Raw genomic sequence first — 9,616 nt, forward strand, 5'->3', positions numbered from 1 at the left:
AAAAAGTCTCAGTGTCCCACCTTTTGTGAATTAACCCATTAGTAGCTCTTGATTAGCAGTAGTATGGGGTGGGGAAAAGTTCTGGGACCTTAGGAAAATAGAAAAGTGCTGTGTTCAGTCAGGGTTTACTCCTGGCTCTCTGCTCAAATTTACTCCTGTTGGTGCGCAAGGATCAAGACGAATCAGCCTTGTGCAAGGCAAACATAAACCTTATTTGCTGTACTAGCTCTCCATGGAAAGAGTTTTATATTATCAAATGCAAGGGGCTCATGGATTCCTGGAGTTCTAAACCAGGTCTCAGCAAAGCTGCTTTGTAAAAGGACCTGACAGTAAGTGTTTCGGGTTTTTTGGGCCACTTAGCTGTCCTGTGTAATCAGCAATGGCTGAGAACAGACCTAGGCAGTGTATGAATCAGAGTATTCCTCTGTTCCTATTTTCCTACTTGTTTCTCCCCTTATCCCTGTGGACAGCTTTCTTTTAGCTATTCTTTAAATACTAATGTTCCCTGAAGTTTTATTTTTAATCTTCTTACTTATGGATATCGAAGCCTAAACTTTCATATCAGATGCAAGTCTGAGGGCCGGCGAGGTGGCGCTAGAGGTAAGGTGTCTGCCTTGCAAGCGCTAGCCAAGGAAGGACCACAGTTCGATCCCCTGGCATTCCATATGGTCCCCCCCAAGCCAGGGGCAATTTCTGAGCGCTTAGCCAGGAGTAACCCCTGAGCATCAAACGGGTGTGGCCCAAAAAACCAAAAAAAAAAAAAAAAGATGTAAGTCTGGGGCTGGAGAGACAGAATGGAGGTAAGGTGTTTGCCTTGCATGCAGAAGGATGGTGATTCAAATCCCAGCATCCCACATGGTCCCCCGAGTCTGCTAGGAGCGATTTCTGAGCTTAGAGCCAGGAGTAACCCCTAAGCGCTGCCAGTTGTGACCCAAAAACCAAAAAAAAAAAAAAAAAGAAAAAAGAAAAAATGTAAGCCTGGTGTTTTGCTTCCCCTACCCCCCTTCCTTAAATAATGTAAAGGTACTGGGCTGGAAAGATAGTACAGTGGGTAAGGCCCTTAATTGCTTTGCACATAGCTGACCCAAGTTCAATCCCCCTGAGCCCTACAAGGAGTGATTTCTAAGTGCAGTCAGGAGTAAGCCCTGAGCATAGCTGGGTGTGAACCAAAAACAAACAAAATATTAAACTCAATTCCGGGTCCAGCGAGGTGGCGCTAGAGGTAAGGTGTCTGCCTTGCAAGCACTAGCCAAGGAAGGACCGTGGTTCGATCCCCCAGCGTCCCATATGGTCCCCCCAAGCCAGGGGCAATTTCTGAGCGCTTAGCCAGGAGTAACCTCTGAGCATCAAACGGGTGTGGCCCCAAAACAAACAAACAAACAAACAAAAAAAACCCCCTCAATTCCAACTAAGGAAACAAAAACCAAAGGGGGTGGGGAAAACCAACCCATGGATGATGAGCTGGATTTTCCTCACATACCTAGTTTGTTGAACACTATTCTATATGCCGGATAATCCTTCAATAACAATATTACAAATCAATAAAAGGGAAAAAAGGAAGAGAGAGACAGAGACAGAGACGGAGAAGAAAAATGAGGGCTGGAGAGATAGCATGGAAGTAATGTCATGCAGGACGACAGTGGTTCAAATCCCGGCATCCCACATGGTCCCCTGTGCCTGCCAGGGGCGATTTCTGAGCATAGAGCCAGGAGTAACCCCTGAGCACTGCCGGGTGTGACTAAAAGACCAAAAAAAAAAAAAAAAAAAAAAAAAAAAAAAAAAAAAAAAAAAAAAATGCTGCCAAGAGGCAGACAAGGATAGAAGGCAGGAGGACAATTGGGAACATTGATGACAGGAAATGAATGAGCACTGGTAAAGGGTGTCAGTATACTGTATGACTGAAACTCAATCATAAACAATTTTGTAACTATCTCATGCTGATTAGATTAAATAATTTATTAAAAAATAATTAAAAATAATATATTTTCGGGGCCGGGTAGGTGGCGCTGGAGGTAAGGTGTCTGCCTTGCAAGCGCTAGCCAAGGAAGGACCGCGGTTCGATCCACCGGCGTCCCATATGGTCCCCCCAAGCCAGGGGCGATTTCTGAGCGCATAGCCAGGAGTAACCCCTGAGCGTCAAATGGGTGTGGCCCAAAAACCAAAAAAAAAAAAAAAAAAAAAAAAAAAAAAAATATATTTTCAATTTTTTAAAAATACTAGGGTGAGGGATCCAAAAGAAAACCATTCTTCAATCCATTCCCTTTCAGGAATGACAATTGGTTAACAAATATGCTGTGTATTCCAGACACATATTTAGAAGGTCTAAAAGAAGTAGGAAGAGAACAGGATGGAAGGCTAAGAATGGTATAGCAGACACAGCAGCTACTCTGATGAGAAGCAGCTAGCAAAAAGATCCCAGCTCTCCTCAGCGAAGTAAGACATTCTGGTGGAGGATGTGATGCTGGAACCCTGTATGCATGAAACCAAGCCCTGCCACTGGTCCCTCAACAGAATTGCAAATCATGGTACTTCAAATAAATCTCATATATATAAAATCTCAAAAAAAAAATCTCATAGAAGCAGATTAGGCTCTTCACAGAAAGTTGAGCATGGCCAAGACTAGGGGGAGGAGAATAAGACTAGACTGAGGGCTAGACTGAGGTGTGGCTGGAACTTTTCTCAGTATAAATCATAAAATGTTCAAACATTTCATAAACGCCCCCACCACCTTGCCATCCCTCTTCCTGTCAGCACCTTCCATCAAACTTTACAGTAGGTATCTCAGAAATAGTGGCTAATTAACTTGGGAAAGTGACAATTGTGGATAAGAGAGGAGCACAGAGGGCCAGTGCTACAACACAGTGACTATTTTTGTCATCGATAATAGTGGCCCCAAAAGACCCTGTAAACAGACTCTGCCATGGTTCTTTGTTGGTTTGGTTGCAGGGCCACATGGCTGGTTTTCTAACCGTCAAGGTTTTTTAACACTCAGCACTGAGCCCTTCCTAATACTGACACATTTCCTTTTTCCTGGCACAGTTCAATTTCCCAAAGAATACCGTCAGCGATCATTAATGCTTGCTATTTCACCTTTCACATACAATTGCCAAATTGTTCACTAATGAGTTTGAGTGTGGGGGGGTTGTGGTGTTTTGTGTGTTGTTTGCTTTTTATTATTTCAGGGAGAGTTGGGTCACACTTGGAGATGCTCAGGAATTACTCTTGGCTCTGCACTCGTGGCAGTGCTTAGAGGATGGAGTGTTGGGTGGGCTATGCACAAGTGCTCTACCTGCTCCAGCCCTCCTCTCTCCTATTTACATGCCCCCTTCAGAGTTGACTTATCCCTACTGCAAAGTCCTTAAGGAATCGTATCTTAATACAATTAGAATCCTAATGATAGATGAGGATAGTATCCTAATACAATTTAGGATACTAATAATCATATCCTAAATCAAACAAAGGCAGTGCAGTGTCTGTGACCTTTGGCCAAGCCCTCCTTCCTAAATCGGTCATTTGGGACACCTCTGACAGCCCTCTCTCCTAGTTTTTGCTCCAGTTTCTCTTTTTGTAGGCTCCCTCTTTCCAGTTACCTCTTAAATGTTGGTGTTCCCTGGATGTTGTCCTCCGAACTCCTTTTCTCACCCCTTGTTCTGAAGGGCAATGCCCCTCTGTTCCCACTGATTTGCTGATGTCTTTGAACTTTTTTTTTTTTTTTTTTTTTGGTTTTTGGGTCACATCGGCAGTGCTCAGGGGTTACTCCTGGTTCTATGCTCAGAAATCGCTCCTTGGAGGCTTGGGGGACCATATGGAATGCTGGGATTCAAACCACTGACCTTTTGCATGCAAGGCAAATGCCCTACCTCCATGCTATCTCTCCAGACCCCGAACTTTTCATCTTCAGCTCAGATCTTGTTCTAAGTTGCCCACCACCCATAGACGCAAACCGTCTTTAGGGATTGTACAACATGGGTGTCATACAATACCAATTGTGTTTACAACAGAAGTATCTCCCCAAATTTTGATTATTGGGGGGAGAGGGCACACCTGGCAGTGCTAAGAGTTTACTTCTGGCTTTGTGTTGTCGAGCTTAGGGAACCAAATGGGATGCTAGAGATTGAACCTGGATTGGTCTGGCAAGGAAAACGCCCTACCCACTGTGCTATCACTTTGGTTCTTGTTTGGTTTTTCTTTTTCCTTTTCTCCTTTTTCATTCTTTTTTTTTTGTTTTGTTTTGTTTTTGGTTTTTGGGTCACACCTGGCTTCGCTCAGGGGTTACTCCTGGCTCAACGTTCAGAAATCACCCCTGGCAGGCACAGGGGACCATATGGGATGCCAGGATTCGAACCACCGTCCTTCCGCATGCAAGGCAAACACCTTTACCTCCATGCTATCTCTCTGGCCCCTCCTTTTTCATTCTTATGACTGTCACCATATCTAGTTTCCCTCATATCTTATTGAGTGTGGGCAATGATTTTTTTTACTAAAGATTGCAGTTACTCTTGCATAATTTTAATTGATACACTGGAATGTAGTTTTAGTGTATAAATGTGTCCAAATGGGGCCAGATAGCATGGAGGTAGGGCATTTGCCTTGCATGCAGAAGGACGGTAGTTTGAATCCTGGCATCCCATATAGTCCCCCGAGCCTGCCAGAAGTGATTTCTGAGCATAGAGGGGGGAGTAACCCGAGCTCTGCCAGGTGTGACTCACCCTTCCCCCCACCAAAAAAAACCCAAAAAATAAAATAAAAATAAATGTGTCCAAAGTTTTGATTCACTGAATCACTGCAGTGAATTTTGGATCAAATTTCCTGTCCATCTCTCCTACTTTGGTCTCAAGACTCTTATAGTGTTTGGGTGAACTTGGGTGCAACACTGTGCTTATCATTACTACCTTTTTTGTTATATTATTTGCTTCTATTTAGGATTATTTTGGTTGGGTGGAGGGACCCTATGGCTTACTGGGGATCAAACCTAGATCAGCCTCATGCAAGGCAAGCATACGACCCACTGTACTTCCACCCCCGTCATTCCTTTTATTTTTATGCTTTCTTCATAGTAATTAAGGAATCTGTCAATAGGAATCAATAAGGAATCCTTGCTGCAAAGTCCATAAAGAATCATAGCCCTAAGTTATATTTTCAGTACTTCCAAGGTTCACAAATAATGGCTCAGTGGATGAACAAATGCTGTTAATGAAGGTGCTCAAGCTGAGCCTCGAAGAGCCTTTAACCATTCCATTAGTGAGGGACTCACACAGTGACTGATATGTAACATCTGCCTAGTGAGCCTAGGTCCCAAGTTCAGATCTCTAGTGTCATGTGTAGAGCACATTCCTGGCTGCTCTGCAGTCCCTGGTACCGCAATTTCTTTTTTTTTGTTTTTTTGGTTTTTGGGCCACACCCTGTGACGCTCAGGGGTTACTCCTGGCTATGCGCTCAGAAGTTGCTCCTGGCTTCTTGGGGGACCATATGGGATGCCGGGGGATCGAACCGCGGTCCGTCCTAGGCTAGCGCAGGCAAGGCAGGCACCTTACCTCCAGCGCCACCGCCCGGCCCCGGTACCGCAATTTCTAACTGCATCACACCACAGCCAAGTGTACATGATCACCAAGTGTGGTGACGACTGACAAGTACTGCAGGCATAATGTGTGAGCCTCAACAGAGCGTGATCCCTGGTGAGCACATCTGTAAGCACCACAACTAAGAGCCAAACCACAGCGGGCTGTGCAAGCTGAAGTGTTGAGTCCTCCACCCACCATGACCATTGCAGCTAGGAGTTAGCGTGAGCCCTGCTTAACACAACACTCGCAATGGTAGAATGATAGCACGGTTAACAGGAAAGAAATAAAAATAAGAAAAGAGAACCAAATGACTGATGGTTCCAGCATAGGTTTTACTGTTTGTTTGTTTGCTTTTGGCTTTGGGGACACACCCATCGGCATGTTATGCAAATACTTACTGAACTCCATGTGAGTGACACACTGGAAACTAACCATCACCTAACTTATAGTTTAGTGAAAACAGAGGAATTAAACAAGTAAATATACAAAAGGCAAACTGTGAAAGGAATTATGAGAAAGGATTAAAATTAACTCCTAACTACAGGAACCTACTGATACTGAGGGAGAAAGCTCTGGCAGTAGGGACAGTACCCATTAGGCCCCAAGGTCAATGAAGGCCTGGCTCCTTTCAAGAAATTAAAGGAGACTAGTGGACATAAATCTTATCACGATGGTAGCTGTCAAAAAAACCAAAACAAAAAGAAACAATAAATGAAAACACACACATACACAAAACTAAGAAAACACACACAAAAAAAAAAATCCCAAAACTCCATTCTTTCTAAAACATCTGATCTGAATTGGTGTGGGGTTTCAGGCCCCCATACTTGATGTTAACCCCAGCCCCCTGAAACTCCTTTCTAATATCAGTAATGATCCCTTCATTAGCATCAGAGTTCCCCTCCTTTATATTCTCTCATTCATGTGCAGTGTCTCTCATTCAGTCAGAATAGAGATTCTGAATCTGCAGAAAATCTACAAGAAAACTCAGGTGTCCATGAACTTCAGTAGAATGACATCTATCTACATTTTAGTGGAGTAAAGAAAATAAATCTCTATAGTACCAGTAGTGCCTGTACTATCAGTCAAAATCATCAAAATTTTCATATCACATGTACAGGCACCTCAAAACATGGTTACAATGATAGGAGTTCGACTACTTATCAATTCCTTTATTAATTACAAATATGTGTAGCATATTAATAAACATAATTACTGAATCGCACTTCTTTAAATGATAATTTCGTTTATTCATGCAGTTACAAATCTTGTCAGAAAGTCTAAAGGTTGCACCACATTGCAAAAGAAATTCATGGTATGGACAAGCCTAAAAATTCCTGTTGGGGCCCCAGGATGTGGGTCAGAGTCGGTCTTGCGTGTGCACAACACAGTGACTTTGGCCCCTAGTACTGGTTCTCATCACCAAGTAAAATCACCAGTACTGCTAGTGTGATCCTGGCAATGTACTAGAACCAAGTGTGTGACCTCTGGACATTACAGTAAAGGGAAGGGGAAAAGGTGCAAACATAATTTCTAGTCTTAAGCTAGTCTTAACAAAGAAAGGGTAAGTCATGAAGTCCTTTCTGGAGTCTTCTCTTGTTCTGGCTGCTCCTAATTCTGTTCTGCTTTCCCTTAATTTTGTAATGCCAGCTAGCCAACCCAGCATATCACACATGCAAGGTAAGCTCTGAGTTATATTCTAGGCCCCTTTCCTTCTTTTTTTGTTGTGCTTTTATTGGTTCTACTTCCTATTCTTGTTCCCTATATGAGAATCTAAAAGACCAACTCTTGACCTACAACTATATTGTTTTTTCTGTCCTCCCCTACAAATGACACCTGTATGCTTGATTCAACAGTAACTCAAAGTTACTCAAGTTGCTACCTTCTAACTCTCCAGCTTCAATCTTAGGTCTTAAGTTACCATAGAGCCTGGCAAGCAGAATAGCATACCTTCAACTATCAAGTCAACCCATAAGACTAACTATTGGAGCCTATAAATAGAGATTATCTTAAGGATGAAGTCACTTAGGAAGAGTTGGGGAGCATAAGAGGACATGCACTGGTAGTAGGGACAGCACCTATTAGACCCTGAGGCTGATAAAGGTCTGGCTCCTTTAAGAAAGTTAGGAGGCAGGCTTCCAGGCTCTCCTGGGAATGATCATGGGAAAATGATTTAATATATCTTGCCTCATTCTATTGCTTCACTTAAAAACTGGAGACAACAGCAATAGCATCTACTTTATAGGATAAGAATTAAGAGGCAAAACACATTAAAAAGAAGCATTCTATGAAAAGGTATGACACATTTCAAGTACTAAAAAGTGTTAGCTATCACTAGTCTCATCTTCCAAAAGATGACATTTGGGGGGGGAGTCGTAAGCAGCACACCAGCAGTGCTCAGGGGTTACTCCTGGTGAATCACTCTTGGTAGTGCGCAAGGGACCATATGGATGCTAGGGACTGAAACCAGGTGTGCCAGGTGTAAGGTAAATGCCCTAACTGCTATGCTATCGCTTTGGTCCCCAAACATTTTTATTTGACATTTATTAACAATAGTGCCAGTTGCTAGGGACAAAGGTAATGTTCTCATCTTTTTTTTGGCAGGAGAGTTTAGGCTACAGACTATATTCAGTTGCTATAGACCAGCCAGGTATTGAGCAGAGCAGCCGGGCATGAGTTGGGGTCAGGCAGGCACATGCAAAACAAGCACCTTAGCCCTCTACTTCTCTGGCTCCCTGAGGATCTAACTCTGATCCAGTCATTGCTCAAACTTTCCTCAGCACTGCACTGGGTCCAAACTTAATGGCACTGAAGTCTTCAGCCTACTTACTGTTCAGATAAATTTACCTTCCAGTCTTTTTTCCTCTCCTAGTCCCTCTTGTTGTAGCTTGTATTTTATTCTGGGCAGACTGGACTACAACACTGTGAAAATGACCTATTCTGTTCTTCTATTTTTCCTCCTACCTTTCCAATGTCTCCAGTATGTATCTGACAGTAGTGATTTTGCCTACTGATTCTTTCACTAACACAATGAAGGTGGTCTATGTACATATATATTGCAATCTTACATAGGCATCAATTTTTTTCAACCTTTGCTCACTTTACTAAGGTTAGTGAGGGAGTGATACATGCAATCACATAAACGTTGCTTACTGTGAAAGAACTATAAAGAAAGGACACCCAGGAATGAACTATCGGCTCAATTCAAGATCCAAGTTTTGGGCTTTTTTAAAAAAATGCTATTTGAGTTGAGATGAGGAACTAGGAGAAAAGCTTATTTCATGTTTAGAGAGCACTATTTGTAAAATACAACAAAAATGGGAAATCATTCTTTTTTTTTTTTTTTTTTTTTTTTTTTTTGGTTTTTGGGCCACACCCGGTGACGCTCAGGGGTTACTCCTGGCTATGCGCTCAGAAGTCGCTCCTGGCTTGGGGGACCATATGGGATGCCGGGGGATCGAACCGCGGTCCGTCTCCTAGGCTAGCGCAGGTAAGGCAGGCACCTTACCTCGAGCGCCACCGCCCGGCCCCGGGAAATCATTCTTGATTGATGGCTCGAGTTTAGGATCCAGGTTGAAGTGGCTAGGAACCAGGTTAGTGAGGTAATAAATACCAGTATTCCTCAACTTTCTATACCTGTGGGCCAACATCTATCCTGTATACCAGTACAACAACTGGCAACACAGGTGCTAGGCTAGTGGTGTTCAACATCCCTACACCTGCAAATTGAGAGATGGGAGGTAGCTGAAGACAACTGGTTTAGATAGTAGAGTATGGCCTGAGTTGTGTTTGGAAAAGCCTGGTCCTGACTGTGCTGTGGCAGAGGCAGAATGGAGAATCTACAACTGCACCACTCAATAGAAATTCTGCGATGATAGATGTGTTCTATAATTTGTGTTGTCCCAATGATAGCCATTGGCCTCATGTGGCTAATACAAATGAATTAAATTTAAAATTGTATATACTAAAACCCCAATGGCCTCACATAGCTAGTGACTACTATATTGGTTTTTGGGTCACACCCGGCAGTGCTCAGGGGTTACTCCTGGCTCCAC

Source organism: Suncus etruscus, chromosome 18, assembly GCF_024139225.1.
Source record: "Suncus etruscus isolate mSunEtr1 chromosome 18, mSunEtr1.pri.cur, whole genome shotgun sequence".
Taxonomy (NCBI): Eukaryota; Metazoa; Chordata; class Mammalia; order Eulipotyphla; family Soricidae; genus Suncus; species Suncus etruscus.